At 39.9% G+C, this 27,637-nt stretch overlaps 1 protein-coding gene across 2 annotated transcripts in view; it reads right to left on the bottom strand.

Annotated features, from left to right (window-relative positions):
* Positions 1-24,275, bottom strand: part of CD14 (CD14 molecule) — a 59,492-nt gene extending 35,217 nt beyond the window's left edge. For both annotated transcript variants that reach the window (XM_087891229.1, XM_034411608.3), the window contains exon 1: positions 23,900-24,275. The gene's annotated coding sequence lies outside the window, so the exon portion shown is untranslated. The remainder of the gene's footprint in view (positions 1-23,899) is intronic.
* Positions 24,276-27,637: the final 3,362 nt, after the last annotated feature.

Genomic DNA, 27,637 nt, shown 5'->3' with positions numbered 1-27,637 from the left:
AAACAAACAAAAAAAGACAATTTGAATTCCTAGTTTTTCCTCTAATTTCTTGTTTTGGCCTTGTGTGAGATTCTTGGTAATTATCTTTGTTTTGTTTTTATTTATTTTCAGGCCTGCTACTATTCCAAATTTCTCTAGCAGGAGTTTTTCTCCTGTTTCCAAAGGGTCCTCTAATATAAATGCCATGTCGTCTGCAAAGGCCTGTGTTTTGTATTCTTCTCTTTTAATTTTTAACCCTTTTATTTCCTTATTTCCCCTTACCTGTGCCAATAATATTTCCAATGAAAGGATGAATAAGAGGGGGGACAATGAACAGCCTTGTCTAACCCCTTTGTTTATATTGACTTTTTCTGTAAGATCTCCATTGTCCATAATTTTTGCTGTTTGCTTAGAATAAATTGTCTTAATCATTTCTATAAATTTTTTGCCAAATTTCATCCCGATTGATTAATTAAAAACTGCCAATTCAAGTTGACAAACGCCTTTTGTGCATCTATCATTATTACTGCCAATTGTTTTTCTGGATGAGCCTCATAGTATTCTAAAATATTCATGATAATCCTTGTATTGTTCTTAATTTGTCGTTTGGGTAAAAACCTGTTTTGATCCAAATGAATTATTTTATATAATATCTTTTTTAGTCTTTCTGCTATTATTGTTGCCAGGATTTTATAGTCGGCATTTAACAGCGAGATTGGCCTATAGTTTTGAATGAATTGATTGTCTGTACTTTCCTTTGGAATTAATGCTATATATGCCTCCATCCATGAATTTGGCATTTTGGCTTTCTCTAATACATCGTTATATATATCCAACCTAATTTCTTCCAAAACTTCCTGAAAATTTTTATATACTTCCGCCGGAATTCCATCTATCCCTGGTGTTTTGTTATTTTTCTGTTTTTTAATTGCCTCTCTTAACTCTGTTAATGTAATTTCTCCATTCAACAGTTCCCTATCTTCATCTGTTATACTTGGCAAGTTCCTCTCCTGTAGGTAATTTATGATATTTTCTTCTTTAATGTTTACTTGACTATACAATATCTGAAAATAATTTTGAATAATATTTTTCCCCCTCAATTCTATGGTGCAAATTTCCTTGCTCATCTCGTAAATATTGTATCAATTTTTTAGCTTTTTCTTTTTTCAATTTGTGGGTGAGCCATCTCCCTGGTTTATTTGCCTATTCAAAATAGTTTTGTTTTGCCAATTTTATATTCCTTATCATTTCTTCCTGTTGTAGTATATTAATTTTATGTTTCATTAACTCTATTTCCTTTCTGATTTCCCTGTTTTGGGGATCTTTCTGAAGTGATAGTTCTAATTTTTTCAGCTTCTCCAATGTTGACATTCGTTGTTCCTTCTTCTCTTTGTTTCTCCTCGCCATATATGCAATAGTTATTCCCCTCATATAAGCTTTGGCAGTATACCATAGGTTTTGTATTGTAGTATCTTCATTCCTATTCTCTTTAAAAAACATCTTTAATTCCTTCTCCATTATTTGTGAATAAGGTTTCTCTTTTACAATTCTTTGATCTAATGTCCATCTCTTCTTTTTCCCCCTACCTTTCCATTTTAATACTAAGGGACTATGGTCCACCCAAGTGTTCAGCATGATATCCATCTCTTCTAGTTTATTGATCAGTTCTGGGTTCATCCAAGCCATGTCTATGCAAGACCATGAGTTATGTGGATGAGAGAAGAAGGTGTATTGTCTTTTCTGTATATTTAATTGTCTCCATGCATCATTTAGATTAAACTCTTTTACCAATTCAAAAAATGCATTTGGTAATTTTTGTCTTCTATTTTTGTTTTCTTTCACTGTCTTATAATCCAATTTATTGTCTACCATTCCATTGAAGTCCCCTATCATACAAATATTTTCACCCTCTAATTCCCTTAATTTCCTGTGTAATTTATTATAAAATTTTTCTTGTTTTATACTGGGTGCGTAAATTGTTACTAGCAGAATTTTCCTATAATTTGTACTTATTTCCATTATTAAAATTCTTCCGTCTTTATCACTAAATATCTTCCTAGGGTTTAACCAATCTTTTATATATACAGCAATCCCTGTTTTTTTATTCTGTGCCAATGTTGAAAATACTTCCTCTAATTTAGGACATTTTATGAAATCACTATGTTTTTCCTTAATATGTACCTCCTGGAGGCAGATGATATCCATTTTCTCTTTCTGTAATCTTGATAGTATTTGTTTACATTTAGTAGCTGAGTTGATGCTGTTTATATTTAGTGACAGCATCTTTATTTCATTTTCCATCTTCTTACTTATCCGTTGATCTCAGTCCACTCCTTGCTCTGTTCTCGGTCTATGCTCTGGTTCTGCCTCCTTCCCTTACTTGATGCTCTACTTCCTTATGGTCTCTTGTGTCTTGTTTACATTTTTTTCTTCTGAAATCTGATCTTCCTGGCTTTTACTTTCTCCTTCGTCTTCACCGCTTATATAATGATCGTAGAACTCCTGAGCCTTTTCTAATGTGTCAATCAAAATTTTTTCTCCTGCCACATTATCAACATCCCTTCTGGGATGAGCCATCAAAACATCACTCTATATTTTAGTAATTGTGTAGAGAGAAAATGATAACTTCGTCTTTGCTCTCTTCCTCTTTTGGGAATTTGTTTCAGTACAGTAATCTCCTTTCCTTTGAACATCAGTAGGTCTTTGTGTGTTTTACTATATATTTCATCTCTTATTTTTTTGCTAACAAATTTGACATGGACTTCTCTCGGGAGTCTATTCCTCTGTGCATAATTCGTGTGGATCCTACATGCCTCATCAATTTCATTTTCCAATTCTTGTTTGCCTTTTTGCAATATTTCCACTAGTAGCTCAGCCATCAGCGCAGGGAGACTTTCTTCCTTGTTTTCCAGGATATTTTGAAAGCGGAGATATAGCATCGATTTCTCCATCTCCAAATTTATTATGGCTCCTTCCACTTCCCTATGTTCTGCCATCTTTTTATTTGTTACTATGTCCATCTTTTTTTCCATATGTTCCGTTTTAGTCTCAACAGACTTTATCTTTTGTTCATTTTTAATTATTGTCTCCTGCATTGTACAAATTTTATCATCTAACTTTCGTATCTCCTCCTTTATCTTCCCCTTTACTTCTCCCATGTCATTCTTAATGTCTTCGTGATAGGTTGTCATGACCTCCTGTATTTTTAGCATTATTTCTTGTATTGCTAATAAGGTTGACTGCATATGTTGTAAATTGACATTAGCGCCCATTTTTTCTCCTCCCAACATGGCTTTCGCCAACTTTGATCCTGAGGGGGAAGCTGTCATTGAAGTTATTTCCCCCCCTCTATTTTAGTGACTGTGGTAGTTGTGCTTGTCATTTTGATATTTCTAAAAAAGTTACATATATATATATATATATATATATATATATATATATATATATATATATATATATATATATATATATATATATATATATTTGTTTTCTGAGGTTTTCGCGGGTGTTTGTATGTAGGTTTTTGGTTATTCAGGTTTTCTCCTGCGTAAAATTGAAAGTGTCTTGGCGACATTTCGACGAAGTCTCATTCGTCATCTTCAGGCTGGTGTTTTCGGCTTCGTGCTTCTAGGAGCAATGTGTGATCGCAGCTGTTTCTTCTTTTTAACTGCCAGTGGGGGTGTGAACTGATTGGGTGGGAGCTTGGCTGTGTTCTGATTGGGTGGAGGTGTGTTCTGTTTAGGTAAGGGCTTGGTTGTGCTCAGGTTAGTCTGAGTTGCAGGGGGATTTGAGCTGGTGAGCTGCATTGCTGTTGTTTGGCTTCGTGTTCGTGCCACATCTTCATGGTGGGTGTCAGTTTGCTTCATGTATGGATTGGAGGGGTTTAAAGTGACTAATGATGCAGCTGTGGTCTGGCTTCTGGTTTGGGGTCATGCCTCATCGGTGTGGATTTGGGTTTGTTTTTTGCGTGGATGTGTGGTGGTGACATCCTGTGTGGTTTTCGTGAGTGTGGGTTTGGTGTCATTCTTAGTGTTAGGGACTCGTTTGTCAATAAGGGCGGGTTTCCAAATGGCTGGTAGGTGGGAGGTATCATCTCGTTTATTCATGCTGTGTGGGAGTTTTTCTATCTCTTGTTAATGGACATAAGAGTTTGTTGGTTGTTTTAAGAAAAAAGAAAGGTTTTTTTTCACCCCTTCCTTCAAGATGTCTTCTTTATTCCAAACTGCACAGTCACCTTCGTTGTCAGTAGTTCAGCTTTTTAATCTGTTGCCTCCAACATATCCTTCAAACCCAACACTTTCTCTTCTTAGTCCCCAATAACAACATCCAGAGTTATAAAGTTTCTTCTAGCACCAGAAATGTAATGAACACGTTCCAATCCACTCCTCTGCTCCAGTCACCACAATAAGTTCTTTCCTTGTTTGATAGCTCTCAGTCTCCGCTCCCACCACCGTCTTGCCACTCAAGCTCCTCCTTGGAGTCTCACTGTTACATATATAAATAGCAAGTGAAGCCAGGGATGTAGGCTTCACTCAGGTCCGGGTTTAGCTGGACATTTGCATGCCCACCACTGATTGGTGGATTCAAACGGGGCCCACCACTGATTGGTGGATTCAAATGGAGGGAAATGTAAAGCGTTGTCAGTGGCTGAATCAGTGGGACTGCTCCCTTTAAAAGGGAGTGCTGCCGGCTAAGCCTTTGCAGAAGTCACTAAATAAAGAGCTGAAGTTACTGCCTGTCCTCCTGCCTCTTCATTGCCTCCCATGATCAAATACTGGTGACAAAGGTGGGATCGAAGAGGACAAAGGACTCAGGCTGAACAGAAGGAGCAACACGTGGTATCCACCATTATCCAGCAGCTGAACCATTGCATCGATTCCAGGATGATGTCTTACACTCCACCAGCTCTATTCAATCCGGCTAAGGAAACATGGAAGAAATACATGTGTCGATTCCATTGTTTCCTGGAAGCCAACAACCTGCTAGGACTCTTGGACAACCGAAAAAGGGCACTTTTCCTGAGCTACTGTGGACCCAAAGTCCTCGACATGGCTGAAGCTGTTTCAGAACCCGCTGACCTGAAGACCATGCCGTGGCCGACATTGCAAGAAGCATTCTGGGCTCACTACGCTCCTATACCCTCTCCGATGGTTTACAAGCATGAGTTTTACCATCGGAACCAAGAGGAAGGTGAGACCATTAATCAATATGTTGCAGCCCTAAGGAAGACTGTGGCGCACTGTGAATTCAGTAACACAGAGGAAGCCATGATGGATAGATTGGGTTTTGGACTCAGAGACCTGCAATTGCAAAGGCAATTACTATCCAGGCCGAATCTCACATTCAAAATCACTTTAGAAGAAGCACAGGCAGCTGAAGCCACAGATCGAACGGCAGCGGCAATCCAGAAGATGGAAAGCACCAACGGGCAGCCGAAAACCACCAGTGTGAACCAGCAGTGCTGGGAAACTGATGACTCTACCAATGATGATGAGGACATACATCAGACGCAGTCTGAGAAGAGACTTGCAAGGACCGAGATGAGGGAGAGACCGCAGATGTGCGCGGGCTGTGGACAAAATCATCCCAGATCTACTTGCAGGTTCTGGGATGCCATTTGCCAGAGATGCGAAAGGAAAGGGCACATTGCCAGAGCATGTCGAGCCAGCCACCCAGCCATGTACAGACCTCAACAGACCATGTGGCAGACTGAGAACCCAGACAGACCCAGGAGAGCACAGTTCCAAAGGAGCAGCCACTGAAAAGAGAGAACCGGAGACATCAAGGAAGCCCATTAGACAACTATCAGCCATTCCAGTGGCAACAAAGGAAAAAAATCCACATCGAGGTATGCATTGAAGGACACCCATGCAAGATGGAAGTGGACAAGGATCATACCTGACAATCGTATCCTGGCGGACAATCAAGGAAGCAGTTTCCGGGGTGAGAAAGACACAGCTAAAACCTCAAAGGATGATCTTAAAAGACTACCAAGGGAACCGGATTCCTGTGCTGGGAAGCAGCTCTTTCCAAATCAGCTTCAAAGAATTCTCTGGCCAGTTGCAGATGACCATCGTGGACCATCGTGGACCTACCGAGCCTGCTGGGGTTGGAGTGGTTCGAGGCCCTGGGCCTGGGCATGATGGACATCCATGTCATCCATGATGATGACATCAAGGACTTAATGAAGGAGTTCGCAGAGGTATTCGATGGGACTTTGGGCAAGTACATGGGGAAACCCATATCTTTTAACCTTGACCCCAATCTAGCTCCTATTAGAATGAAGCCTAGGAGGGTTCCCCTTGCTCTCCAGCCCAAGATAGATGCCCAATTAGACAAGTTAATTGCGCAAAAGATCTTAGAGCCCGTAGACCACGCTAAATGGGAGACCCCGATAGTCACCCCCATGAAACCAGATGGCTCTGTCCGTGTCTGCGCTGACTATAAATGTACCCTTAATAAAGCCCTACAACAACACGCATACCTAGTCCCAGTGGTTCAACATCTGTTACACTCACTGGGACAGGGAAAATTTTTGCAAAGCTTGATTTGGCACAAGCATATCAGCAGCTGCCGGTAAATGATGCTATGGCAGAAGCACAAACAATTGTAACTCACCGCGGGGCATTCAAATGCCACCGATTACAATTTGGGGTAAGCATGGCCCCTGGGCTATTCCAAAGTATAATGGAACGCTTTTTACAAGGCATTCCCGGAGAAGTTCCATATTTCAATGATGTCCTCATATCAGGGGGCAGCAAAGAAGAATTATTACAGAGGATAAGGGAAACCTTAAGGCGGTTTAAAGAAACTGGGTTGAAGGTAAATAAGGAAAAATGTAAAATAGCCGTGCCTAAGGTTGAATTTTTAGGATATCTCATTGAAGGGTCAGGGATACACCCCACTCAAAGTAAGATAAAAGCTATTAAGGAAGCTCCCACACCACAAAATCAGACGGAGTTGCATGTGTTTCTTGGACTTTTAAATTTTTACAGTATTTTCTTGCCACAGAAGGTGACGGTGGCTGAACCATTGCATAGAATGTTAGATAAGAAAGCCAGTTGGAAGTGGGGACAGAAGGAAGCCGCCGCTTTCACAGCACTAAAGAACTTATCAGCACAGAGTTTTCTCATTTAGTATGCCCCTAATACTAACATGTGATGCATCACCATTTGGAGTAGGGGCAGTGCTTAGCCATAAGATGCCAAATGGAACAGAAGCACCTATTGCGTTCTACTCAAAGACACTGTCATCAGCAGAAAGGAACTATGGTCAGTTAGATAAGGAAGCACTGGCAGGGGTTAAACCCTAATGTACTAGAATCTAAAATGGAAGAAATTCAAGATAAATTGGACAATAGAATTCAAAAAATTGAAAATGATTTGATAAACACTCAGGATAATAGCTTAGAAGAAAAACCTAAAATGGATGCTGATCAAAAGTATGGTAATGCAGAAAATCTGCAACAGAAGATTGAAAAAGAGATTTTAATGGTACAATATAATTTCACAGAATATGCGATAAGATTAAGAGGTTTGCAGGAAAATAATAGAGATGATTTAAGGAAAATATCTTCTGAATTTCTAGCTGGGATTCTAAAGGTTCAACCTGGCGAAGTGTTTTGTAGGATTGACAGAGTTTATCGAATCAACTCCTGGATTGCCAAGCAAAGGCAATTGCCTAGAGACGTGGTGATTTATTTTACAGATAAGGAAATTAGGAATAATATCGTGCAAAATTCCTTCAATTCTAATTTGCAATTGTATGGAAGAAAGATTTGGATTTACAAGGAACTCCCACCTAAAATATTGATGGAAAGGAAGAAATTTGGTTTTCTGGTGAATGAGTTAAAAAAGAGAAATATTTCATTCAGGTGGGACGCCCCAGTTGGTATTATATTTAGATACCAAGGAGAAAGATATCAGCTAAATACTGTTGAAAGAGCGGAAGAATTTTATCAAAATAGGTTGAAAATGAACTTAACATCTTCAGGTATAATACAGGATAAGCAGAAGGAGCCGGAAATAAAGGTAAAATATCGAATTATAGAGACTGTACCAGATGAATTGCCTTTGGATTTATTGGATACCCCAGCTGGACTATCTACAAATTTGAGAGAAGTGGCATCTAATTTTAATGTGATGACTTATCAAGGCAAGGATAAGCATGGAAACCTACTAGGGGATATACAAGGGATAAAAAAGAAACATGAGATACAAAAACAAAACCAACAAGACCAATCTACAAAGCAGAATAAAAACCGACCAGATGATACACAATTTGTAGAAAGGAAACCAGGATGGAAACCAAACCCACAAAAAGAAAAGAAAAAGAGAAATAGGTGGCATAAAAATAGAAATTTTTAAATTAGGCAACAGTGAAACCAGTGACTTTAAAATATGAATGATTATGTGTAAACACAGAAGAGGCGACGTATTGGTTAATATCATCCTGAGGATTGTGGCAGATCTCTGCATGGCCGTAATTTGGGGACGTGAAATGAGCCTTAAACTGATGGATTTGAATTATCCATTTTGGAATTTCTCTTTGTGTTGATAAACATATTATATTATCTTGAATCACAAGGCAAGAGAATGATGTTGGGGCATGCAGAAGATCGGGTTGTTACCCACTACGATGATGGGAATTAATAATCCTGATGAAACCCACAATTATTACTATATGGAATATAATTATAATGTCACTCGGGTGGTTGTTTTTACTTTTATACATATAAGAAGATATTTACTACTGATGGGGGCAGATATGATTGAAGATCCTGAATAAACTGTTGCACCAGCAAGCTATGTTACCCGATTATGGATGTTGGTTCTACCAATCCAGTGGAAAGACCTCAAAGAAGATACTATATGGATTATAAATTTAAAGTCATTGTCTTTTCTTTTTTTTTATTTAGATATAATGGAAAATATAGACATATATTTTTAAGTAGTGTGGGCAGTGAATCAAAGATATTAAGAAATGTTGTGTATGGTAATTTTGTATGATAGTGGGTGAATAAGCTAGTTAGTAGATTGATTAGTCTAAGAAAAGGGATTTTTAAGTGATATATTTAGGGGAGTGGAGGAAATGGATAGAGTGGAATAAATGTTAAACTAGATTTTATGGGGAAGGCCGCTTTGAAATGTTATAGTAACATATATAGAAGATTAAATGTTAAAGTAGGACTTATCGTATAGTTTTAAAGTGGAGAAGTTATTCTATAATGTTATAGTATAATGTCTTTTTTTTTTCCCTTTCTTTTCTCTTTTCTGAAATGTATGGATAAAGGGGGATGTTATAATATTAATAATATTTTTAGTAAGTAAAGGTCAATATCTAGAGGAGGGAGTAAGTAATCTGTTATGAATTAGGTTTTTTTTTGTTATGAAGAAGTCACAGGGGGGGATGGGTGGGGAGGGGGGGTTAGGGAGGGGAGGGAGAGGGGGAAAAAAAAGGGGGGGAAATTTGTATTTGAAAACTTTTTCAATAAAAAAAAAGAAGTCAATTTGATGCCCAGCATAATGGCCGAAGCAGTAATTAGGGTATTAAGGAAGGCATTTTCCACTCACGGGTTACCCAATGTCTTGGCATCAGATAATGGGGCACAATTCACCACCAGACAATTTGAGGTGTTTTTAGCTGAACAGGGCATACGGCACGCATTGGTTGCACCATATTCGCCAGCCAGTAATGGGCAGGTCGAACGAATGGTTAGAGCGACCAAAGAAACACTAGCAAGAATGGGCCCTGGGGATTAGCAAACCAAAATAGACAAATTCCTATTAATGCAACATATAAACCCTAGCGCGACCACGAATAGGAGTCCAGCTGAGTTACTCATGGGAAGAAAGCTAAGATCCCCGTTATAGCACAGACACCCCCATCGATTCTACCAGTAAAGTCAGGAGCTTCCAGGTAGGGGATCTAGTATATGCTCACAATTATGCAGGGACCCCTGCCTGGTTAAAGGCAAAAATAATTAACATTATGGGTCCCAAGTCATAACAGGTAGAACTAGAGGATGGAAAAGTTTGGAGAAGGCACAAAGACCAACTCTAGGGACGAATAGGGAACTCGAGCCTAAGACAGTTCGAAAATAATCAGCCCCAAACCGAACATGAAAAGACCATAGAAACAGACAGTGCCCTGCCCCAAACAGGATACAAAACAAACATAGATTGCAGCCTACTTTACCCAGACACAGGGGACCTACTCTCAAGCCCAAGGAAAACCTCACACCCACCTATAGGGCCAAGAGGCCAGCGACATGATTCTGGGGAAGTAAGACAGGCTGGGTCTGCCACGCCCACAGAAAGTTTCCAGGAAGTTCCATTCCAGGGAGTGGGAGCGGCAGCAGGCCTGACTACCCAGGCCGCTGCTGCTAACTTGAATGAACCGCGCAAATCAGGTAGGAACCATCAACGCCCCACCTACTTACGTGACTATGTGTTGTAGACCCCGATGATTGGGTAAGACTATTCCAGAGGGGAGGGGTGTTACATATGTAAATAACAAGTGAAGGCAGGGATGTAGGCTTCACTCAGGTCCGGGTTTAGCTGGACATTTGCATGCCCACCACTGATTGGTGGATTCAAACGGGGCCTGCCACTGATTGGTGGATTCAAATGGAGAGAAATGTAAAGCGTTGTCAGTGGCTGAATCGGTGGGACTGCTCCCTTTAAAAGGGAGTGCTGCTGGCTAAGCCTTTGTAGAAGTCACTCATTTAAATAACTGTTTATCCTCCTGCCTTTTCATTGCCTCCCACGGTCTAACACTCACTTTGCTGCTTCTCTTTCAAGTCTTTTAACAATCTCTGAGAGTTTTCCCTTTCTGGCACTTTTATTCTCCTCTCTCCGGTTCTTCAAGCTGCTTTCCACTATTCACTCCCTGTATAAATCATTGGGACATCATGCCTCTGGATCCGCCATTCTCATGCAGATTTCTTCCGTGTGTATCCGGAGGGCTCTTCTCGCTGAACAGGTGCTCGCACTGCTCCACATTCAAACTCTGAAGAAACCCCTCCACCTCGCCAATCCCTCCAGGATCTGACCTGGCAAAAAAAGCTTCAAAAACATAAAAAATCGGGTACAAACTAGCGGAGCCCCACTAGTTTGCCTTGCTACAGCATGACGTCACAGTTGGAAGTCTACAGATCTGTTTTTTGATTATCTTTTCCGGGGTCTTCCCAATTATGGATTGGTCTGATTGCTCTGTAGCTTCCTGTGTCTGTTCCCCACCCCCTTTTTCAAGATGGGAACCACATCAGCTCTTTTCCAATCCTCAGGTAATTCCCCGGTGTTCCAGGATTTTTGAAAGATATGGTACAATGGTTCTGAGATAACATCTGCCAGCTCCTTCAGAGCTCTGGGATTTAAACCATCAGGTCCCGGTGATTTATATTCATCAAGATCAGATAGGTGTTCTCTAACCATTCTTTTTTTTTTTTTTGCTTATTTTTAATTTTTATTTCTAATCTGTCTTTTACAGTTATCATTTTTTACCCTTAGGATCCCATGTACCTTGCAAAAATGATGCAGTAACTAGTTATGCCTCCCCCTCCCCCATCATACACATATACATTGCTACCAGACTTTGGCTAGTCAGATATCGTCTGAAGAATAGCTGAGGTTGTAGGCACACAAGAGGTGGAGAGAAAATGTCTCAAGCTGCAGATATTACTATACTTCTTATCTTCTGCAACTGCACCCTACAAGTGATCCTATTCTCCTACAGTAAAATGAAGCAGAGCAGGCAGACTGTACAGTACTACTTGTGCCCCGCGCGCGGCCCCGCTGCGAACCGGTAGTAAAGGTAAATAGAACCCACCCCTGCATGGTCCCCTTGGAATGGGCACAGAATCCAGAGGATAAGGAAATCCCAGGGCCATCCAGCAATGGGGGTGGGGTGACAGGACAGAAAGCTGCCTGCAGGAACAGATCAACTGCAGAGGACCAGTGAAGATGACAGGCTCCAGACCACCTCTGACGAGGAACAGCTGCCTCCCTCACCCAATCTGTGGTTGTGAAGAGCAGAGGGAGGCACAGAATAGGTTGGTGAGGTTTGCTCACAAGGAAGCAGACCCGCCCCTCCTGATAAGGAACACATGGGGAAGAGTGATTTAACTGGACATTGGGGAAGGTGTGTTTGTCAGGAATACCTGTTTGCATTGGTGTGCACCTTCTTGGCTTTTGTGGACTCTGTTTCTTGAAGCATAGACTGTGTTTTTGGATTCTGAAACTTGGACTTGTGGACTTTGGACTTGCTTTCCTGCCTTTGGAATTTTGGACTTTGTCAGTGGAAATAATGTTGAAGAAACAGTGACAGATAACATTTGAGTTATCCCATGTGGAATTGTCCTGCAGCAAATTGTCACATGGCAAGTTGGCCACAGCCAGCTTGTGATGTCTTGTGATGAGTTGGTCACAGCAAAATGGCCATGGCAAGATGACCGTGGTGGGTTGGCTGCGGTGAAATGGCTGTAGCGAGTTGGCCCATTCTGACAACAAGGCGTTTATCTTTGTGCTGCTTTGCATTTTCTGGAAAGCATTTGGTCAACTTTCTGGTTTTAGAAGTAAGACTGGGTAACTCTCTATGGCTAGACACACTCAAACAGCTTTTTTCTTGCAGACATTTCATTACCCAAACTAAATAACATAATCAGTGCTAGTAAGGAGTGCAGTTTGCTTAGTTTACAGTGCATTCAGACCTCCTTCACTTTGTCAATTTCGTTATGCTGCAGCCTGATTCTACAGTTGTTGAAATTCATTTTTTCTCATTAATCTACACTCAGTACCCCATAATGACAAAGTGAAAACAGAATTTTAGAAATGTCAGTAAATTTATTAAAAAGAAAAAACAAAAGCGAAGGGGGTCTGAATACTTTCTGAACACACTATATATACTACTAGCACTGACAGGGCAAGTCACTATTATTCACTCTTTAAAAAGTTTTGTCTTTTTAAAACAAAAATGTTTAATTATGGTAACTCTAATATAGTTTACAAATAGAGAACTACTCCATTTTGAAACCTTTACTGAAGACCTCAATTGTGCTTTTTAAAAAACTATACAATATTTTCATGTAATCACAGCATAATTTTTTATAAAATATTATATAACTAGTGGTGTTATTTTCCATTTCATTTTAAATGATTCTCAGCATGGGATTGGCTTCTCTCACAGCAACTGCACTCGTTATTTTCATTGAGCTAATTACAGTACTATTACAGTACTGTAATAGTACTGTAGTACTATTACAGTACTATATGTACTGTAATATGTAATATATGTACTATAATATGATATAATATGATATAATATGATAATATAATATAATATAATATAATATAATATAATATAATATAATATAATATAATATAATATGTAATAATATGTACTATATGTAATGTAGTAGTATTACAGTACTACAGTACTAATTACAGACAATAATGCAGGCATATTAATGATATCCTGTAGAGATCACTTGTAAGGGAAAAATCATCTTTGACCTCTGCTGATAGCCAGAACCATGTCATTTTGTTACTTCCTCCTTCTGAGATATTTTTTTACTCAACCTGTTAGTCTATCTTACAGCCCAATGGTCCCAATCCAAGAACTAACTAGGCCTGACTCCATTCAGTTAGGCTTGGCTTGGTGCAACATGTTTAAATATACCACATTCATGCCCATTGTCAATTATTCTCCCTGGTAGCTTTTAGAAAGTTGTTAAAAATGGAACTCTACTTGTGTCTCATTTTTTTCTCTTACTATGGTTATGCAAATTGGATTGCGTATTTTAACTCATAGAGAAAATCTATGTGGTTATGAGAAGTCAAAAATGGCTTGATTGCACATAATTAATCAGTTGCTTTAATTCTGTTCTTGTTTATTGTTAACATTGCGAATTCTGACAGTCACAAAATTAGAGGGTAAAAGTTGAATACACAAGTAATGTAATGTGGGAGAAAGTATTGTTTTTACAGAAATTAATACACTGTATTATCTAATCTCATAAATGTTGCTTGAGCTTAAAACTGCATGTAGGACTAAGGGATAAGAGGCCCTTGGTATGTTTAGAACTGGATTTGTTGGTAACTAGAGACAAGCCCTAGAAACTAATAGTTATTAGAGATAAATTGTAAATAAGGGGCAGGGGGAAATGTATTCATTTTAGGCGCCTCGGATAGATTGTGATGGCCTGAGTATTTAGCCAATGAGGAAAAGGTGGGAGGTAAATCTGTGACAGTGATAGGGAATATAAAGAAAGTATATTGATGGCTTACAGGGACGCAGTGGCTCAGTGGCTAAGACACTGAGGTTGTCAATCAAAAGGTCGGCAGTTCAGCGGTTCTAATCCCCAGTGCCGCATAATGGGGTGAGCTCCTTTTACTCATCCTAGCTTCTACCAACCTAGCAGTTCGAAAGCACATAAAAAATGCAAGTAAAAAAATAGGGACCACCTTGGTGGGAAGGTAACAGGTTTTGTGTGTCTTTGGCATTTAGTCATGCCGGCCACATGACCACGGAGATGTCTTCGGACAGTGCTGGCTCTTCAGCTTTGAAACAGAGATAAGCATCACCCCCTAGTGTCGGGAACTAGCACATATGTGTGAGGGGAACCTTTACCTTTATATTGATGGCTTAAGGTGTGTTCACTGTACCTGCATGTACATGATACACCCTCTTTGCAAAGTAGTAATTACTACTTTTATAAGTTTTGGCTTGCAATAATTTCAAAACGTAGACAATGAATCCCACACCACTTAATCATTTATGAACAAATTAAAAAGCAAATTCTTTTAAAATTGTCTGATCTCTAATTGACATTACACAACATAAAACCTGCATTTGAATTAAAAGCAGAAACATTCTTTTCTCCATTTTTTTCTTCATAACAACAATCCTGTAAGGTAGATTGGGTTGTGAGTGAGATGGAAAGTTACCCTCTGATATCCTGGTGATATCTGACATCCTTTGAGTTTCTGTGGCTGAGGCTGAATTAAAATAGGTTTGGAAGCAGTAGTGGGTTTCAAAAATTTTTACTATCAGTTCTGTGGGCGTGGCTTGCTTGGTGGGCATGGTTTGGTGGTCATGTGACTGGGTGGGCATGGCTTGGTGGTCATGTGACTGGGTGGGTGTGGCTTGGTGGTCATGTGACTGGGTGGGAGTGGCTGGGTGGTCATGTGACTGGGTGGGCGTGGCCAACTTGACATCACTCACGTCAAGGGTTAGGGTTAGGGAGTCTCTCCTTGTCTCAAAGGCCTCAATGAGATACAATTTCCCTGTCTATTTATTTACTACTACCAGGGGTGAAATCTACTTACCTTCCTTACCGGTTCGGAAGGGCATGCTCTGCGTTAAAACCAGAAAGTAATGACACTCAGGTGGCGATCGCTACCGGATCGCTGAACCACAGGGAAAAATCGCTACCGGATCGGGTGATTTGATCCGATCTGGGAGCATTTCACCCCTTACTACTACTGAACATCCAAAATATGCTATTTAATCCTATGTATATATGCCATATGTGTACATACATATTACATAGCATAGTGTGTATAGGCACACAAAAAGGTACATTATCTAGAGGAGAAGGGGCATGGCCAGCATTGCAGCAACACAATGAACTTTGGGGCTCTGGAGAAGCATTGATATTCCAGCTGTTTTGGGAGTCCACAGAGGATCATAGCTATCTTGTAGGGATGGTGAAGAATCGAGGCATGGGGTGGTGTGAACAGGGAAACCGCAAATTCCCTGAAGCACCGGTGAATAGCCTCCGACCCAGCGACTGGAAAGACAGCCATTGGGGGCTGTCTCAAAGCTGGGGAGGCCACACAGAAAGAGAGAAGAAAAAAGTGAGGTGGATCATCTGGGTGAGATTGAATTTGTTATCTTGAAAACAAGATTCCTATTTTCACTTTACTCCCTGGTTTTTAAAAGTTATAACTGAAGAAGAACGGCGAAAGTGGAAAAGGAAGGGAGTGGATGTAAGGCTGCCTCCCCACTTCCGGCAACAGCAGCAAAAAAGCAGTAGCCATAAAATAAAGACAATTTTAAAGTTTGAAAACGGATTTGAAAAATAGAAAGCAGATTGGGCAGAGTGGTTTTTTTCCAAAACTAAAATACATATGAACTTTAAAATCGTGAGATTTATATTGGAAAGATCTGAATTAGATTAATTATACTTATGATTAGGGGGAGTAAACTGCAGTGCCATCTAGTGGCATAAGAGGAACTATTGGAAAATTAACTGAGAGAAAAATAAGGAAGACGATATGAAATGGAATGACCTTGGGCAATGTTTTTAAACTTGGCAACAGAGTTCTGATAATAATTGTCTTGTGACTTGGCGGGGGGAAGAAAACCCGCCAGCTGTATAATAGACTAAATATCCAGATGCTTTCCCTCTATTTTCTGGATCTATAATTTTTTATTTTTGGATTTCTTTTGACATTTGGAAATTTTGGAATTAAATTTTTGAATATTTTTTAAATTCCCCTTTTTACCTTTCTCCTTTTTAAATTTTTGTTTTTTGCTTTTCCTTTTTTACTTTCTTTCTCCTTTTTTTGGCTCCTTTTCTATTTCCTTCAAATCTATGTGGATTAAGGTAACAAGAACCTGAAGATTTTGGATTGAATTTTAATTTTGATTTTGACTTGGATCTTAAATTTGGATTTAATTTGAAAGCAGAATTTGATTGCTTGGTGGTGGAACAGAGTGGAAATGGATTGATTCCAAGATAACAAACGTAAATTACAATTAAATTCAATATTTGGATTATAAATTTTGTGGTTTGAAAACAAAGAACAAGATGAAGAAAATAACAGCACATTTATCATCACCATCAATAACAACAGCTTCCAGCTCCACGGCACAAAAGATAGTAGATACTACAACACAACAAGAGAAAGCTAATATGGAATTAAAAAATATGTTACAGGCAATGCATGAAGATCTTAAGGAATGAATAAACCAAGTAGAAGAAGAAATAAAAGAAGTCAGAGATGATGGGGAAAAATGAACAATGACTGAAGATAGTAGAAGAGAAAGCAGAATCAACAGAGAAAAAAGTGGAAGAGATGGATTATAGACTACAACAACAGACAAAAATAAGAAAAGATAATTATATCATTGGAAATGGACAAGGCTGATTATTATCTAAGATTCCAAAATATTGAAGAAGACGAAAAAGGAGAGAATCTACCTGAAAAAATTGTGGTGATATTAGCGGAAGTAATGGAAGAGAGTACAGAAAAGATATTAAATGGGATTGATGAGATTTTCAGAGTACATACAAAATATGCAATGAGAAATAATTTGCCTAGAGAGATACATGTCAGATTTACCAAGAAAACATTGAGAACAGAGATTTTGCAGCTTATGAGAAATATGATGATAAAACAAAGGTAGAGAGATAGTGGCATTGAAACAAGTTCCAAGAAGGGTCAGAGACTTAAGAAAAGAATACCAGTTCCTGACAAAATGTTTGATTAAAAGAGGAGTGAGTTTAAGATGGTTGGTTCCAGAAGGAATCTTGGTGAACTGGCAGGAACAGAGACATAGATTGGATACAATCTATGGAACTATTTTATGAACAATATATAGGATTCCAAGAAGAGATATTGAGAGAAGAAAGAGGGGCTGGATATCAGGAAGAGAAAAAGGAACAACCAAAAGAGACAGCTAAAGAAGAAGAAGAAAGAGCAGTAAGAGAAGGAGCAAGAGCAAAAGAAGCAAAAGAACAAAGGGAGATAAGAATGACTAGATCTACTAAACAAGTAAATAAGTAAGATATGGAATAAGAAATAAAAATGATATCAATAAACATAAATGGACTAAATTCAGCAATAAAAAGAAGAATATTTAATAAATTAGAGAAGTTAAAATTAGAGATAATATGCTTACAAGAAGTCCATATTAGAAAACAACATAAGAAGTTTTTGGAGCAGATTAAATTGGGGACATTACCATATTTTTCCGAGTATAAGACACTCCAGACTATGCACCTACCTTTTTTGGTGAGGAAAACAAGAAAAAGAAATCTGTCTCTGCCTCTGCATCCCAGCAATTTTGCCTCGTTGCAGCAAACAGCAAATAGCCTGCTTTACTTTCATTTTCGTTTTCAGCATAGTTTGATTAGCACAAGAAAAAAAATCTGCTCCCAGCAATTTACCTCCTTGCAGCAAGCAGCAGAGGCCCGCACAAAACAGCTGAGAGCAAAGCAGCTGAGATTCGAGAAGCCGATTCAATCAACTTGTGCTAATTAGGCTGTGCTGAAGCTGAAAGGAGCTATTTCTTCTTGCTGCTTGCTGTAAGGAGGTAAACTGCTGGAAGGCAGAGGCCAAAGGATGGGGGCCAGTGGGTGGGTGGGGCTACATTTGGTGTATAAAACGCACCTAAATTTTCACCCCCTTTTAGGGGGAAAAAGGTTTGTCTTATACTCTGAAAAATACGATATATACAACACTTGCTTGTCAGAGTAAAAGAGGAGTAGCACTATATATTAAAAGGACAATTCAATCCAAACAAATTTTTGAGGATGAGGAAAGAAGAGTATTAATGGTAGAAATAGTAATGAACCATAAAAAAATATTGTTAGTAGCGATATATGCTCCAAATGAAAATCAAGAAGAAATGAAAATTATGTGAAATTACATAGAAACATAATAGAATATGAAGATGAAGATATGTGTATAATAGGAGATTTTAAGGCGATTGTAAATAATGAATTAGATCACAAATCCACAAAAATGAATAAGAAGTTAAGAAAGACTCTACTTAGAGCATTTTTTACAATGATAGATGAATTGAGCTTGCAGGATGCTTGGAGAAGAAGATATCCAAAAGAAAAGCAGTACACATTTTACTCAAATACATGTCGTGGTCAAGAATAGATATGATGTGGATGTCAACAGAATTAATATCTAAAATATACAAGATTGATATAGAAACAAGTACATGGGCAGACCACAACCCAATAATAATGACATGGAAGGGGCAGAGGAAAAGAATAAGATGGACATTGAATAAAAAACTATTAAATGAAAATAATTTTCAGCAGCATGTGGAAAAAGAATTGACCTATTTCTTTAAAAAAAATAAAAACGAGGATACATTATTACAAAATGTGTGGGATACCAGCAAAGTGTATATTAGAGGACTAACAATGACTTATCTAAGAAAACAGAACAAACAGAATAGACAAATACAAAAGGAACTGAGGAAGAGTATAAGAAGTTAGAGATGGAACTACAGAAAAATCCACATGATAAAAAGACTAAGAATTTGATGGACTTGCAAAAACATAAAATGAATTTAATGGAAAATGAAGATTTGACAAATAAAATAAAATCAACAAAGCAAAACTTTTTTGAAAATGCAAATAAACCAGGATGATGGTTGTCATATAAAATGAAAAAAGAGAAAGAAAAGACCTTAATAAACCAACTAGTAGATCAAGATGGGAATATATGCTACCAAAATGAGGAAAAGATAAAAGTAATTGAAAAATATTACAAACAACTATACCAGCAAGAGACAGTTGCAGAGGGAAAGATAGAACAGTATCTAGAAAAAGCTGGAATACCCAAGATTCCAGAAAAATTAAAAGTTATTTGAAGAAAGAATATCAATGATGGAACTAATAGAGGGAATTAAGAGACAAAAGAATGATAAAACACCAGGACCGGATGGATTACCAGCAGAGTTATACAAAATGTTGCAAGATGTATTAAGTAACGTATTGTTGCAGGTATTTAATGACTTATTATTAGAAGCTAAGATCCCAGACTCGTAGATGGAGGCATACATAACTCTTATACCAAAAGAAGAATCAGATCTTCAACAAATAAAGAATTATAGACCAATTTCCCTATTAAATGCGGATTACAAAATTTTTGCATCAATCATGGCTGAAAGACTAAAGAGACTACTAAATGAATTTATACACACAGATCAGAATGGTTTTTTACCTAAAAGGCAGATTAGAGACAATATGAGAATTATACTGAATACATTGGAATACTATGAAGCGCATTCAGAGAAACAAATGGCATTATTTTTGAATGCACAGAAAGCATTTGATAATGTGAATTGGCAATTTATGATAACACAATTGCAAATGATGGACTTCGGGGATAGGTTTATAAATATGGTCAAAACTATATACAAAGGACAATCGGCAAAGGTAATTGTAAATGGCGAAATGATAGAAAAAGTGGATATTAGAAAAGGAACCAGACAAGGATGTCGGTTATCGCCATTATTATTTATATTGACATTAGAGATTTTAAACAGAAGGGTAAGACAAGAAATAAAAGGAATGAAAATTAAAAAAGAAGAATATAAATTGCAAGCATTTGCAGATGATTTAGTGTTTATTATGGAAGATCCTAAAGAAACAGGCCCATAGTTACTGGAACAAAGAGGAATATGGAGCAGTAGCAGGACTGAAAATTAATAAAGGTAAGACAAAAATTTTAGTTAAAAATATGATAGAAAAACAAAAAAAGGAAATAATGGAGAAACTAAATATTCAAATAGTGAAGAAAGTGAAATATTTGGGCATTCAGCTAACTTCAAGATGTGTAACCATCAAAGAAGATAACTACTATAAATTGATAAATCAAATTGAAAAAGACTTGGAGAAATGGAGAAATTTGCAATTATCATTAATGGGAAGGATAGCATTAATTAAGATGAACATATTACCAAGAATCTTATTTCTCTTCCAAACAATACCAATAAAGATTGAGAAAAAGTTCTTTGAGAATTTGAATAGGACAATGTGGAAATATATATATGGCAAGGGAAAAAAGCAAGAATCAATATAAAAATGTTACAAGATTCTAGAATTAGAGGCGGGTTTGGACTTCCAAATTGGGAACTGTATTACCAAGCGGCAGTGCTAACGTGGATTAAAGAATGGATCTTATTGAGAAATGCAAGACTATTGACTTTGGAGGGACATGATTTGCCACTAGGTTGGCACGCTTTCTTATGGTATAGGAAAAACAGGATACATGGATACTTCCAGAGACATTATGTAAGAAATGGTTTATTAACAATGTGGGAGAGAGTGAAAGAAAAACATTATATGGAAATACCAATGTGGCTTTCGACGACGGAAGCTTTGACACATCCAAATATTATTAATATGAAAAATATTGTTAGATATAAGGATATTTTAACAGAAAAGGGAGAACTAAAACAAAAACATGAGTTGGAAAAGCAAGGGATTGAGACAGATTGGTTTACACATTGCAAATACAATCAAGCTATGAAAAAGATCTTGAACAGTATGGTTTTAATATGGGTAAATCAGAATTGGATGAGATACTGATGGGAACGGATGAAAAAATGATTAAGAAATTATATAATTATCTACAGCAAATTAGATTAGAAGATGAAGAAGTAAAAGAAACAATGATAGCATGGACAAAATTTTTGGCTATACAATTGAATTAGAGAAATGGCAACAACTATGGGAAAGGAAATTATAAATTAACAATGGCAACAGCATTTTTTAGATTTTATAGTTTTATAGATGGCATATGCCACCAGAAAGGTTAGCAAAAATGTTTAAAGACAAATCAGCTAAATGTTAGAAATGTCATCAGTCGCCGGGATCATATTATCATATGTGGTGATCATGTAAGAAAGCAAAGAATTATTGGATTAAAATACAAACATGGTCAGAAGGAATGCTACACCAGTGTATAGAGTTAAGACCAGAGACATTTTAATTGGGAATTTTACCGGAGAAATATGGCAAAGAAGATACATATTTGACTATACATATAACAACAGCAGCTAGAATAGTATTTGCACAAAACTGGAAAGCAGAAAAAAAACCATTAGAAGGAGCGATAATAAAGAAAATTTTAGAATATGCAGAAACTAACAGATTAACATTAAGAATAAAAGATAAAGAGGAATTGGTGTACTTCAAGACATGGGGACGTTTTTATGATTGGCTAGAAAAGGAATATGAATAAAAATAAATGAGAGAAAAGACAAAAAAAAATAGAAATCCAGATGACACCTGAGTAAATGAAAAAGGAGGAAGGAGGGGGGAAATGAAAAATGAGGTAGTATATAAATGTACGTTAAGGATGATATATGTCTAACCAGCAAAATAGAAAAGAAATTGAAAGGAAAATGTGGGTAAATATAAGATCGGGGTTGCTCAAATACCATCTTGACAAAATATTGAATTGAAAATGGACACAACAATGGAGAGGGAAGGGAGAGAGGAATAGAGGGACAGGTAGGAAGGAGAGAGGAGAAGGGAAGAAAAGAGAGAGAAGAAAGGGAAAAGGAGAGGAAGAAAGGGAGGGAAAATAAGAGTAGGAGATAGGGTTAGAAAGAGAGGAAGAGGGGAGGAGTGGGGGAAAGGAAGGGGAGGAGTGGGGGAAAGGAAGGGGAAGTAGAGAAGGAGAGGAGGAAAGAAGAAAGTTGAAAAGAATAGAAGAAGGGAGGGAAGGGTAAGAGTGGAGAAAGAGAGGAATGGTTGCTGTGGAAGAAGGGAGATATGGAATGGTAGAAGAGCAACTCCGAATGTATTTTAAAGTTTTAGGATGAAGAATGAACCAATATGAAACCAAAAGATAATATGTGTGATAAGAATGGTTACACAGATCGTACATTTATATATGTTTTATGAGAAATAAAAATAAAAATCTTTTATATAAAAAAAATACATTATCTACTATATATACTGTATGTGTATGTACACACACACACACAGAGCTCTTCTAAAACTATACACATTCAACCTCACTTACTGGGAAAAACACACCCAGAATCCACTTTCTGCCCCACATTTAACTATAACTACTGTACATTAGAATATTACACACGCCTTCAGATGTTCTTCCCTAGCTTGCACATGACTGTTAGAGCCAGGAGAAGTCATGGATTGAGTAAAATGAGGTGAAATTCACTTAACAACGCTCTTGCTTAGCAACCAAAATTTTGGGCTCAATTGTGGTCATAAGTCAAGGACTATCTCTGCCTTCCTCTGCATGGCAGCCTTGTCCTAGTAAACTCCTTCTCCTTTCTGGCAATTTTCCTCTCTGTTAGAGGTACCGAAATAATCCAGACGATGTAAGGTTTCCTGCTGCAGCAGGGCATGGGACTAGATGACCTCTGAGATCCCTTCCTTCCAGCCCTAGATTGCTGTGCTGTTTCACAGCATCTTCTGAAGCCATGTCTAGTGCCAGGGTTAGTGATGCTTCCTTCCTCTTCTCTCTCTCTCTCCCTTCCTTCCTCTTTCTTTCTCCTTTTTCTTTCTTTCTTTTTGTCTCTCTTTCCCTTCCTTCCTTTCTTCTTCTTTCTTTCTTTTTCTTTCTTTCTTTCTTGTCTCTCCCTCCCTCCCTTTTTCTTTCTCTCTTTCTTGTCTCTCTCCCTCTCCCTTTCTTTTCCTTCCTTCCTTTCTTTTTCTCTTTATTTCTTGTCTCTCTCCCTTCCTCTTTCCTTTCCTTTTTCTTTCTTTCGATTCTCTCCCTTCCTCTTTCTTCCTCTTTCTCTCTCTCTCTTTCTTGTCTCTTTCTCTTTCATCTCTCTCTCTCTCCCTTCCACTTTCTCTTTCTTTCTTTCTCTTTCTTTCTTCCTTCTCTCTCTCTTACTTCCTCTTTCTTTCTTATCTCTCTCTCTTTCTCCTTCTTTCTCTCTTTCCTTCTGTCTTTCACCTGCTGGCCAGCCTGGGCCGGAAGCGGCACATCCCCAGTCATGGGCTGGATGTGGGCAGCAGGACCCAAAGCAGAGGGGAAGGCAAGCAGACGGCAGTTGCCCAAAGGCCCCGCAAAAGCCAAGTGTGCCAGGCCCAAAGGCGAGTGAGCTTCGCCATGTCCCCCCAAGGCGGCTCTTTGGTTGAGCGCAGAGGGTCTCCCTCCCCTGCTGCCAGCGTCAGACTTACCTTCTAGATTTCCACATGCCTCCGCCGGCCTGAATATGGGATCCCTTCAGATCCCAATGGAGCCAGCGCGTGGCTGTCCATGAAGGTAAGGTAAGGCTGACGGCGGGCGACCCTCAGGGGAGACACCACGCTGGAGCCGAGACTGCTGCTCCGCTGCAGTGCAGCTCTGGGACATCTGCCCTCCCTCCCAGGGCTGCCGTGCCAAGCTCCAGGTGGGGACAGGTGGCGGCGGTGGCTGAAAGGGGAGTTCCAGGCAGCGGCAGGCTGGGGGCGGTGACAGCGGGTGAAATGGGAACTCCAGGCGGCGCCAGGCGGGGGGCGGGCAAAATGGGAGCTCCAGGTGGCAGAAGCTGGTGGTGGCGGCTGAAAGGGGAGCTCCAGGGAAAACGCAAGCTTTCCAGATGGGACTTACAGGAGTCCGACTCCCATAGCGTAGTGCTCCGAAAGACTCTCTCTCCCAGGCAAGAGCAGCAGGGGGGAAAAGCAGCAGCCACTGACCTGGACAGCACATGATGGAGCCCTCCACGTGTTCTCTGGCAACCTGTTTTCTTTCCCCCACTCTCTTGCTGGGAGAGAGAGAGAGAGTTTTTTGCAGCACTGCTCTTTGGGTCCTGGTAAGTCCGGAAAGCACTGTGCCAGAGAGAAACAGGATTCAACCTGTTTCTCTCTGCCTGGCTTTCCGGATGGGACTTACACTTACGGGACCCAAAATGCTGTGCTGTGAAAGACGCTCCCCCAGCAAGAGAGCGGGGAAGAGAAAACAGGTCGCCGGAGAACAATACTCCATGTGATCAGCAGCTGTTTCTTCTCTCCACCACTCTTTTGTTGGGGGAGTGTCTTTTGCAGCACTGTTGTGACCCAGGCCCAAGTAAGTAGTAGGAAAATCAGTCAGTGAAAAAACAAACAAACTTTATTCGAACAGCTGAAAATTACTTCATTCCCAGCATTGTTCAACTAAATTAAAGCAAATTCCTTCTAACAAATTCCTCAGTCCTATCGCAAACCTTGTCCAATTAGGCAAACTGCCAAAGGCCTTTCTTGGCAAATGTTCAGAAGTCACAGATACAAAAATAAATACAAGACGTAGACGAAGAAGACAAAGCTACCAACGTTGTTTTCCGGCAAAGCCCAAACGCCGTTACTGGTCTGTTTTAAGCCTTATGGGAGGGGCCAATCATCTCTTGGCCCTACTCCCGAGTTGTCCTCTTTGCTTGAGCTGCTCTTGCCTTCTGGCAGCTCTTCTCAGGCTCCTCCTGTTCCTCTGCCTCACTCCTATCAGTCTCTGGAGACTCTGGAGTCCACACTTCATTCCCCAATGGCCCTGGCCCCATCTCTGCATCTGACACAGAACCCTCATCCGGGCCTTCCCCAGCCTCCAGGACTGGCCCATGTTCTTCCTTAGCCTCATCACTGTCGGACTCCGCTGCCAGATCCGCAGGCTGCTGGCGGACCATAGCAAGCACAGCACTTTGGGGACTCATCCGGAAAGCCAGGCACAGAGAAACAGCCAGGTTAAAGGCCAGTACTTTCAGTGCCCATGAAGAACCAAGGCTTGGAGGTAAGGAGGACCACTCCTCGGCTCTAGCCATGCGTTTTCAAGCCCGGGTTGCTTGGAGTGAAAAGCTATTGCAATAGCCCAGGCTTGAAAACACATGACTGGGGCCGAGGATTGGTCCTCCTTAACAACAATGTTCCTCATGGGCGCTGGCATGCCTTCCTCTCTGCCACCAGCCATGGGACGAAGGTAAGGTTGCAAGCCTGGTGGGGAACAATGGGGGGCCGGCGGCAAGCTAGGCTGCAGGTAGCGCGGCCTGGAATGGAGCCGCACCAGGCTGTGGCAGCTTAGCCAGTCACATGAGCTCGGTGGGGACTGTGGGGGGCCACAGCAAGCTCCAGGGAGGGGGGGCCCTAACGGAACTTACCTGTAGGCAGGAGGAGGCAGCTCAGTTGGGGCGCAGGGCAGGCAGCACATGGAAAGGCAGCTTAGGCAGGCAAGCTGCCCGGGAGGTGAGGAGTGACTGGGAGAGGTGGGTGGGTGGGGTGAGCGAGCAGGCGATGACCAGGCGGGTGGGGCAAGCAAGCGATAACCAGGCAACCAGCTTGGGGGTGTGGCCAGCCAGCAGTCGCTACTGGTTTGACAACCCAGGCCAAATTACCGCTACCAGTTCACGCGAACTGGTAGAAACCCACCACTGGTTGGAAGGGACCTTGGAAATCTTCTAGGTAGGCCCATCCCCTATACCAAGAGACCTATACCAATCTGAATAAATGACTGTCCAATCTCTTCTTAAAAACCACAAGTAATTGAGCATCCAGAGCTTTTGGAGGCAAGTTATTCCACTGATTAATTGTTCTCAGTGACAGGAAATTTCTCCTTAGTTCTAGGTTGGATCTCTCTTTAATGACCTTCTACACATTACTTCCTGTCCTGTCCTCAGGTTTTTTGATGAAGAGGCCAACTCCCTCTTCTCTGTGAGTGCCCATAAAGTACTGAAAGACTGCTATCATACTACTCCTAGTCCTTCTCTAGTCCTAGACATAGTCTCCTCAATCATTCATCCTATGGTTTAGTCTTCAGTCCCTTAATCTATGTTATTCTTCTCTGCACTCTTTCTAGTATTGTAGTGACCAGAATTGGAAGCAGTATTCCAACTGTAGTTTCACCTATAAAGTGCACTATAAAGTAGTACTAGAATTTCACATGAACTTGAAACTATTTGTTTATACAACTGAGGACTACATTAGCTTTTTTGGATGCTGTGAGGTCACTCTTACAGTTATTGCTATTGAGCCTGGTGCCATTTATTTTATATGTATGCATTTGGCTTTTCTTGCCTATGTGTACTTTTCTTACCACTGAATTGTATTTTCTTAGATAGGGAATGTGTTCAAGTCTGTTAAGATAGTTCTAAATCTTGAGTCTATCTTCCAAAGCAGCAGTCCCCAACCTTTCTAGCAGATAGACCCTATTATTCCAGCAAGCTGGACTGACAGGATAAAAGTTTTTTAAATTGGGTTTTGATAGGGGTTTTAAAATGATCTTAGTTGGATGTTTTAAATTTGGCCGAATGATTGAATTATTTTAACAAGCTTTTAATTTTTGTTGTACATTGTTTTTACCATGGCTGTTCACCGCCCCGAGTCCCTTGGGAGAAGGGCGGTATACAAATATAATAAACTAAACTAAACTAAACTAAACTAGCACCAGCACCAGTTTCGGAAGAAAAATTATCTTCTACAGATAGGGAGAGGGGAGATAGTTTCGTGTGCAGCCTATAACCCGTGCATGCACAGATGAAGGTTTGCTCACTCACCTGCTGCTTGTGTGGCATAATTCCTAAGAGGCCACAAACCAGTACCATGGCCCAGGTATTGGGGATCTCTGATCTACTGTTAGCTATTCCCCCTCCCCCGCTTTGTGTTATCTGCAAATTTGATGAGTTCATCTTCCATCCTCTCCTCTAGACAGGAGTGGAATCCAGCAGGTTCTGTCAGGTTCTGGAGAACCGGTAGCGGAAATTTCGAGCAGTTCAGAGAACTGGTAGTGAAAATTTTGAGTAGTTCGGAGAATCGGCAAATACCACCTTTGGCTGGCCCCAGAGTGGGGAGGTAATGGGGATTTTGCAATATCCTTCCCCTGGAGTGGGGTGGGAATGGAGATTTTGCAGTATCCTTCCCCTGGAGTGGGATGGGAATGGAGATTTTGCAGGATCCTTCCCCTGGAGTGAGGTGGGAATG

Source organism: Pantherophis guttatus, chromosome 3 (assembly GCF_059756535.1).
Source record: "Pantherophis guttatus breed Tessera chromosome 3, ASM5975653v1, whole genome shotgun sequence".
NCBI classification, from domain to species: Eukaryota; Metazoa; Chordata; class Lepidosauria; order Squamata; family Colubridae; genus Pantherophis; species Pantherophis guttatus.
This window is presented reverse-complemented; position numbering and strand designations above follow the sequence as displayed.